The 7,671-nt window shown below is 41.8% G+C and overlaps 1 long non-coding RNA gene across 1 annotated transcript; it reads right to left on the reverse strand.

The window, feature by feature from the left end:
- Positions 1 to 5,565: 5,565 nt before the first annotated feature.
- LOC139572468 (uncharacterized) lies at positions 5,566 to 6,784 on the reverse strand. Its single transcript, XR_011674420.1, has 4 exons — positions 6,608 to 6,784; positions 6,459 to 6,510; positions 6,275 to 6,335; positions 5,566 to 6,156 (listed from the first exon to the last, which is right to left on the reverse strand). It is a non-coding gene; the product is annotated as an uncharacterized lncRNA (long non-coding RNA).
- Positions 6,785 to 7,671: the final 887 nt, after the last annotated feature.

Here is a 7,671-nt window from a genome sequence, read left to right on the forward strand (position 1 = left end):
ATACTGTAGATAGGCCAATGTAAAAAGAAGGCTATAGCCTGCCTGTGACCAGAGGGCTCCAGGTCTCCAGCTCTACCCTTGAGTATCTCACTAACCTCAGGTTATCTATACTTAAACATTAGTTATGTGTGAGATACAGGTATAGTCCTCGGTGGAATGCTCTTTGTGTAAATGTGACAAAGATCCAAAGGCTAATTAGGTTAATTAGCGATGTTCCCTCTAAACTGCGTGTGTGCGCGGCCGCGCATTTCCTCCAGGACTGCAGCAAAGAAGAAATGCCATGCTGCGCAGAGATGCAAGACATTGAACTTCACTGATTTCGCCCCATTAGTTTGCACTATATAGATCAAAGTTTTTTCTGTGATCAAATCAACATTACATCAGGCCCTTTTCAACGCAACAAAGAAAAACGAATGTAACTTTTTAAGATTGAGTCTGGGATTTTGTTGTAGGCAGAACCAGAGCGCAACGGAGTATAATTATATTGGTGGGGGTAGCCCACCAGCAGTCTTTCAATTAGTGATGGTTCGTTCGCGAACGAGTCGGCTCTAAGAGCCGGCTCTTGTAGGTAGGTGAACGTTGGGAGCCAGCTGGCATATCAGAAGAGCTGAATCTATTTATAAAAATAAAAATAAATAAAGATATGAATAATCAAAAATAGTTAAATGAATATAATTAAATAATTCAAAGAACGAAAAAATAAAAAAAATAATATAGGCCTAAATGCTCAAGCGCACAAATTCGTTCTGAAAGATCTGCAGATCCTCTGAGCTGGTAGAAGAATAAGGCCTCTGTCTACCCACGGCTTACTGAAGTCATGACAAGTAGACTCTGCATAGTGGCCACATCCGTTCCCTCTGAGAGGTTCTTCTCGAAAACGGGACAAATAATTACTGAGAGAAGAAACCGCATCAGCCCCTCGAAAGTGAGGCAGCTTGCATTTCTGAATGCAAATCTCTCATAAAGCAAAATATGGTCAGCATTGCAGTATGCTGCTGGTTATAACATGGCAGTAAAGAAGAGAGAGAAAAGAGGGACCAGTTTAATGTTTTAAGTGGGATGCTGCAGTTTTGCACATTGTTATTTATTTTTCTTTGAAATGGTGCAATATTCTATTATTATGTTGTTCAGATTGTATTCGTTTTGAATTGTTACATTTATATGCACTTTGTTTATATACATTACAAAAGTTATACTTTAAATACACATGTGTAATAGCATCCTTCTTTTTTACATTTATTTCAATTTGTGGCATGCTGCAGTTTTGCAAATTGTTATTTATTTTTCTTTGATATGGTGCAATATTCTATTATGCTGTTCAGATTGTATTCGTTTTGAATGGTTAGATTTATATGCTCTTTGTTTATATACATTAAAAAGTTATACTTTAAATGCAAATGTTTAATAGCATTCTTTTTCATTACAAACCAATGCATTTTTAAATACATTGTGGTTAAGGTAGAGTATGATTTCATTTAATAATTTAATTAGAATAGTTTTAACACCAATCATAGTCAAACTATCGCAAACTGTTTGACTTGAAAAAATACAAAACATATTTTTTTTAAAGAGCCGTTTGGGAGTCAAAAGAGACGGCTCACTGAAAAGAGCCGGAATGCCCATCACTACCTGAGTTTCAATCAGTGAATGCGCTTTTAAGATCAGTGCACAGATCCGCGCGTCTGCACATTTGTTGATATTCTTGGTTAGTTAGCGAGTTATTAACCCAGTTATAGATGGGTATAGGTCTGTAATGGGGAGTTACTGCTTCTTGCAAGAGCACAAAACGTGTAGACTACATTTCAAGATGTTTTTGAAAAGCCAGTCATGTAAAAAGCTTATGTCTTAATTAAAGGGGCAGTGTTGTATTTTGAGACAGGCTTGAATATGCATCTATGCCAATAGGTAGAGGGGTAGCCTACATTGTCTAATTCTCTATGGTAATAATAATACATGTTATTTTGTAAAGTGTTTTCTTGCATCATACAACACAATACAATGCAATTTACAGTCACCTATTTGGCACATGGTGTTACAGACCAAGTAAAACATCCTTAATTCATGTCAAGCCCTTCATAATATTTTAGAAGTCTCATGCAATGTAGGCCTGCATTAAACACCACATATAGGCTACTGTAGGCTATATCATAGAACTCAAAAGCTATTTCCATGTGATAATGTTATGGGATTTGCTCCATTGGTTTGGTTGGTAGGCCTACATTATGCTCAAATAGCCACTCTAGCCTATTGGCTACTGTCTAAAGCTGTAAGGGTACAGCCTCAGTGTTCACTGTAAAATTCTCACAATGTTCAGGTTTCCGCTCAGAAGACCTAAAATTTGCCCAGTGCCCCAAAAGGGATCATTGCTAATGGAATATAGATGACTTATTGAGCCATGATACTGTGTGAGATACTGTGTATTCAGCCACTCTTGGAGGACAATGGAGGTTACATAGAAAATGCCTCTTTGTTGTTATAAACCAACGTGTGTCCTTATTGCAGTATATTAGGGTATTTTCTGCTCTGTCATTCAATCTTTATTGAATGAATCCCCACAAACACTGAATAAATAAACTGTTCTGTTGTGTGATTCCGTCAGAGGGAAGACTGTTTCTCTGAAGACCTTCCCTTGGGTTTGTTCACACACAATCAGCAGGCTAAGTGAAATGGATATCCATGCCTGTATAAACCATAACACACACACACACACACACACACACACACACACACACACACACACACACACACACACACACTAATCCAACCAGGCAGGATAGGACACTGCAGTCACAGATAGTATAGAGTGTGTGCTATGAATCTCAATCAGCTGAAGTTTGTCCCTATAGGGACAGTAAGGGGTTAAATTGATCCGAATTGCATTAGGGGAAAGACGGAACTTCAAGCAATTGAATATGATAAAACTGCCAATTTAAATTGGCATTAGAATCTCAAGCCTATTCGAAGGCCGCTTCAACAACCTGCATCCCAATTCAACCTAGGTTGCATACATTTACTTCTAATGACAAGCTGTTAGATTATGTTCATCCCAGTGGACTAGTTTAACAGGAAATAATTATTTGGAAAATGGTTATAAAACACAAGTTAGACTTACTCAAAAAAAGGTGTCATAACATACAATTTTAAAATATGCCATAACAAACGTTTGGCAAATTGAATATAGACGTTGTGGAAAATGTAAAGTTTCAGCTTTCCGTAGTTCTAACAGCTGGCCAATCACAAAAATCTGAAGTTTGTCAGTGCCAGAACTCCCCATACCACTGTCTGTGCTATGCCTCCTCTTTCTTTTGTCATGTCCCTGAGTGAAACAGAGCCATAGGCTGCTTACTATCCATTTAACAGCCAGAATAAACAAGGAGGAAGGGTGATGAGACATTCTTCATTTACCCCGAAGGCAAACTTGGCCGGGGACAGCTGCATGGCGAGCGCATGACGGAGCTTCGGGATGTCCGAACGCTTCAATGCGGCTAGCTACAGGTGATTCTATTCCCCTCGGTTCTCTCCATCTGTCTGCCTCTCTGTTAGTTCACAATAGGTGGTTACGGTCTTGGCAGCTCCACTCACACTTACATTCATGTTTAACTCACTTTTAGTCACTGTTGTAACAGGAGCCCACGAGTGAAAACACACACCCTACAGACCAACATTTACAGGTTTTTATTGACAAAGGCCCCTCAGTGGTAGGTGTTGGAGAACATATATTCCCTGTGCCTGCATTAAATGGGGTGAAAGAGGGGCAGTCCTTCCTTTGACGGAGTTGCTTACGCCCTATCACAAGGTAAAACTTAACTCCTCTCTCTTCCCGTTTTACCACTCTGAGTGTCAAAAGACTGACACTCTCAGCCAATCAGCCGACCATCATTTCTGACTCACGTGTTACGCGGGATTATCAGCAAGTCTTCCAGGCGCCAGAGTTTATTGGCTATTCAGAATGAGAATATAGTCAAATTGACTGGATTATATTGTTGATATAGTAATTAATGGTATAACGTTTAACAACTGCTACTGATAGAGTTAATTCAAGGGTTTCTCTACATCCAACCCTTAATGGTGCCCTCTAATATGAATTTGGATAGGATAACCAAATTAATCAAATCAGATCATTTAATTATTCCAGTAATTAATCAATACATTATCTTGAATATTAATTAGCCAAAAGTCACAACATAACTGTGTTTTATGGTGTTTGTGTTGAATATAGGCCTACTGTATGTTGTTACTGAATGAGCATCTGTCAGTGGTGGTTTTCGTAAGGTTGTCTAAGTTAAACCATAGTGCTACAGAGCAAAATGTTACTAAGCTTTACGGCAGAGGAGGCTGGTGGGGGGAGCTATAGGAGGTAGGGCTCCTTGTAATGGCTGAAATGGAACAGTATTAATGGAACCGTATCAAACACGTCAAACATATGGAAACAACACGTTTGACTCCGTTCCATTCATTCCATTCCAGCCATTCCAGTGCACCCGTCCTCCTTTAGCTGCTCCCAGCAGCCTCCTCTGTATTATGGTGAACAGAAAATAGAAACATTGCAGAGCGTTGTGATCTTGAATGTAGCCCAGGCCTGTGTGTGTGTCATGGTGCAGCTGCTCCCCACAGAGGGACAGAGCTACATCTGAAGGACACAGCTGAGCTCTTACAAATCTACCTCCTTCCTCTCTCTCTTTCTTTCTTTCTTTTTTCTTCTCTTTCTTTCTTCAAAAGTGCAAACTCAAAATCCTCTTCCCTCACTTACTCAACACCATTCATCAGATGTGTAGAATTTAAACAATGAGAAGATCTTTTCCAAAATGAAATTCAACACTGACAGCAAATGACACAAAAATACTTGCATTTTTGTATAGAGAAACAATTGGATCTCAGAGTACCCCATGTCTAGGCATAATTTTTCATCATTACATAGGGAAGACCACTGAAGATGTGTTTTTTTAGAGTAGAGTAGAGGCGCGGTAGACCAAATCCACCTCCTCCAGCTCTAGAGTTGCTGCACTGGATACATCCGGATCACATCCATAGTTATACTGATGCACCTGCATTATTATCTGGTCATTCTTGTACAAGGCTGCACCCACGTAAGATGATGAGCCGTCACCATGGCTTGTGAACCTGAAGAAGTAGAGTCCTCTCACTGTTACTGTGAAGAAACCTGCATCAGAGGAAACGGAGCGAGATCAACACTCAGTCTTTCATAGACACTGGAGCAGCCTGTTATTGATGTTGGACTCAGTGTCTGTATCTGGTCCCTATGGACATGTGTGTTCATACATGTAGATTGATGTGTGTGCACTACCTGTAACTGGATTGCAGGCCTGGCTGATGTTAGTGATGACATTGGTTGAGATCAGGGTGATGTCAGTAGGCCTGGCTGATGTTAGTGATGACATTGGTTGAGATCAGGGTGATGTCAGTAGGCCTGGCTGATGTTGGTGATGACATTGGTTGAGATCAGGGTGATGTCAGTAGGCCTGGCTGATGTTAGTGATGACATTGGTTGAGATCAGGGTGATGTCAGTAGGCCTGGCTGATGTTAGTGATGACATTGGTGGAGATCAGCGTGATGTCAGTAGGCCTGGCTGATGTTGGTGATGACATTGGTTGAGATCAGGGTGATGTCAGTAGGCCTGGCTAATGTTAGTGATGACATTGGTTGAGATCAGGGTGATGTCAGTAGGCCTGGCTGATGTTAGTGATGACATTGGTTGAGATCAGGGTGATGTCAGTAGGCCTGGCTGATGTTAGTGATGACATTGGTTGAGATCAGGGTGATGTCAGTAGGCCTGGCTGATGTTAGTGATGACATTGGTTGAGATCAGGGTGATGTCAGTAGGCCTGGCTGATGTTGGTGATGACATTGGTTGAGATCAGGGTGATGTCAGTAGGCCTGGCTGATGTTAGTGATGACATTGGTTGAGATCAGGGTGATGTCAGTAGGCCTGGCTAATGTTAGTGATGACATTGGTTGAGATCAGGGTGATGTCAGTAGGCCTGGCTGATGTTAGTGATGACATTGGTTGAGATCAGGGTGATGTCAGTAGGCCTGGCTGATGTTAGTGATGACATTGGTGGAGATCAGAGTGGTTTCAGAATTGAAGGGTCCCACTGTACTACCTAAAGCAGCAGAGAATGCCACCTTTGGTGTCTCTGTGAACACAGGAAAGTGTTCACATACATACACAATGACAACATCGTTAATAAAATGCTGAAGAAAATAACAGAAAATAGTAACACCTCTTGTTCTGCAAGACTGCGTTCGTCTTACCTGAATTGACTGTCTTCAGTTCCTCCACCTCTCTCTGTGGCTGTCACTCTGCCCCCCAAAACTGCAACAATATAAAAAATAGACTTTCTGACCCATATTGAATAAAACACAAAAACTTGTTGTAAATAGTTCACATAAACAGCCTTCAAATCCCTTTATAAGTATATGAATATCCATGTCTTACATGCATTCTCTGTCTTCAGCTCCTCCACTGACTGTCACTCTGGTCCCAAGTCCTAGGATATCATGTAACAATACAAATAAACTGTTGATGACTTCAACAAACCATGTCTTTGTTGATCAAAGTAATCAGAGGACATGTAGCTGTCTTACTTTCCCTCTGTTCTCTGTCTTCAGCTCCTCCACCTGGCCCTCACTGGCTGTCAATCTGCCATCTAGTGCTAAAATGTCATGTAAAGAAAATGTAAATGAAGTGTTGATGAATTCAAACAAACAGCTTCTTTCTACATCAAAGTAATAAGGCTAGAGGTAACTTCTGGGCTTTACCTGTCTTCTTTACCTGTCTTCTTTACCTGTCTTCTTTACCTGTCTTCTCTCTCCAGTTCCTCCACCTTGTTTTTGTGGAAGTGCAGTTCAGTCTTATTGACACTCATCTCCACTCTCTGGTTCACCACCTCTTTCTGCAGCTCCTTCACCTGGCTCTCACTGGCGTTCAGTCTAGCCCCCATGGCTGACAGTTCACCTGCGTGGACTGGAATTACAGGAAATGCTCTTTCATGTTCAGATGCCAACACTTATATGGACCAGGTTGGAAAAATACAATACCTTTACACAGTCATTTAGTACAGCAACTTCACCTGCATACTCTCTCTTCAACCCCTCCACCTCTCCTTTCAATTTGTCCACCTGGCTGTCACTCTGGCTCCCATGTTCCTCAGCTCCACTCTCTGTTCCACCACCATGTTCCTCAGCTCCACTCTCTGTTCCACCACCATGTTCCTCAGCTCCACTCTCTGTTCCACCACCATGTTCCTCAGCTCCACTCTCTGTTCCACCACCATGTTCCTCAGCTCCACTCTCTGTTCCACCACCATGTTCCTCAGCTCCACTCTCTGTTCCACCACCATGTTCCTCAGCTCCACTCTCTGTTCCACCACCATGTTCCTCAGCTCCACTCTCTGTTCCACCACCATGTTCCTCAGCTCCACTCTCTGTTCCACCACCATGTTCCTCAACTCCACTCTCTGTTCCACCACCATGTTCCTCAGCTCCACTCTCTGTTCCACCACAATGTTCCTCAGTTCCACTCTCTGTTCCACCACCATGTTCCTCAGCTCCACTCTCTGTTCCACCACCATGTTCCTCAGCTCCACTCTCTGTTCCACCACCATGTTCCTCAGCTCCACTCTCTGTTCCACCACCATGTTCCTCAGCTC

Source organism: Salvelinus alpinus, chromosome 4, assembly GCF_045679555.1.
Source record: "Salvelinus alpinus chromosome 4, SLU_Salpinus.1, whole genome shotgun sequence".
NCBI lineage: Eukaryota > Metazoa > Chordata > Actinopteri > Salmoniformes > Salmonidae > Salvelinus > Salvelinus alpinus.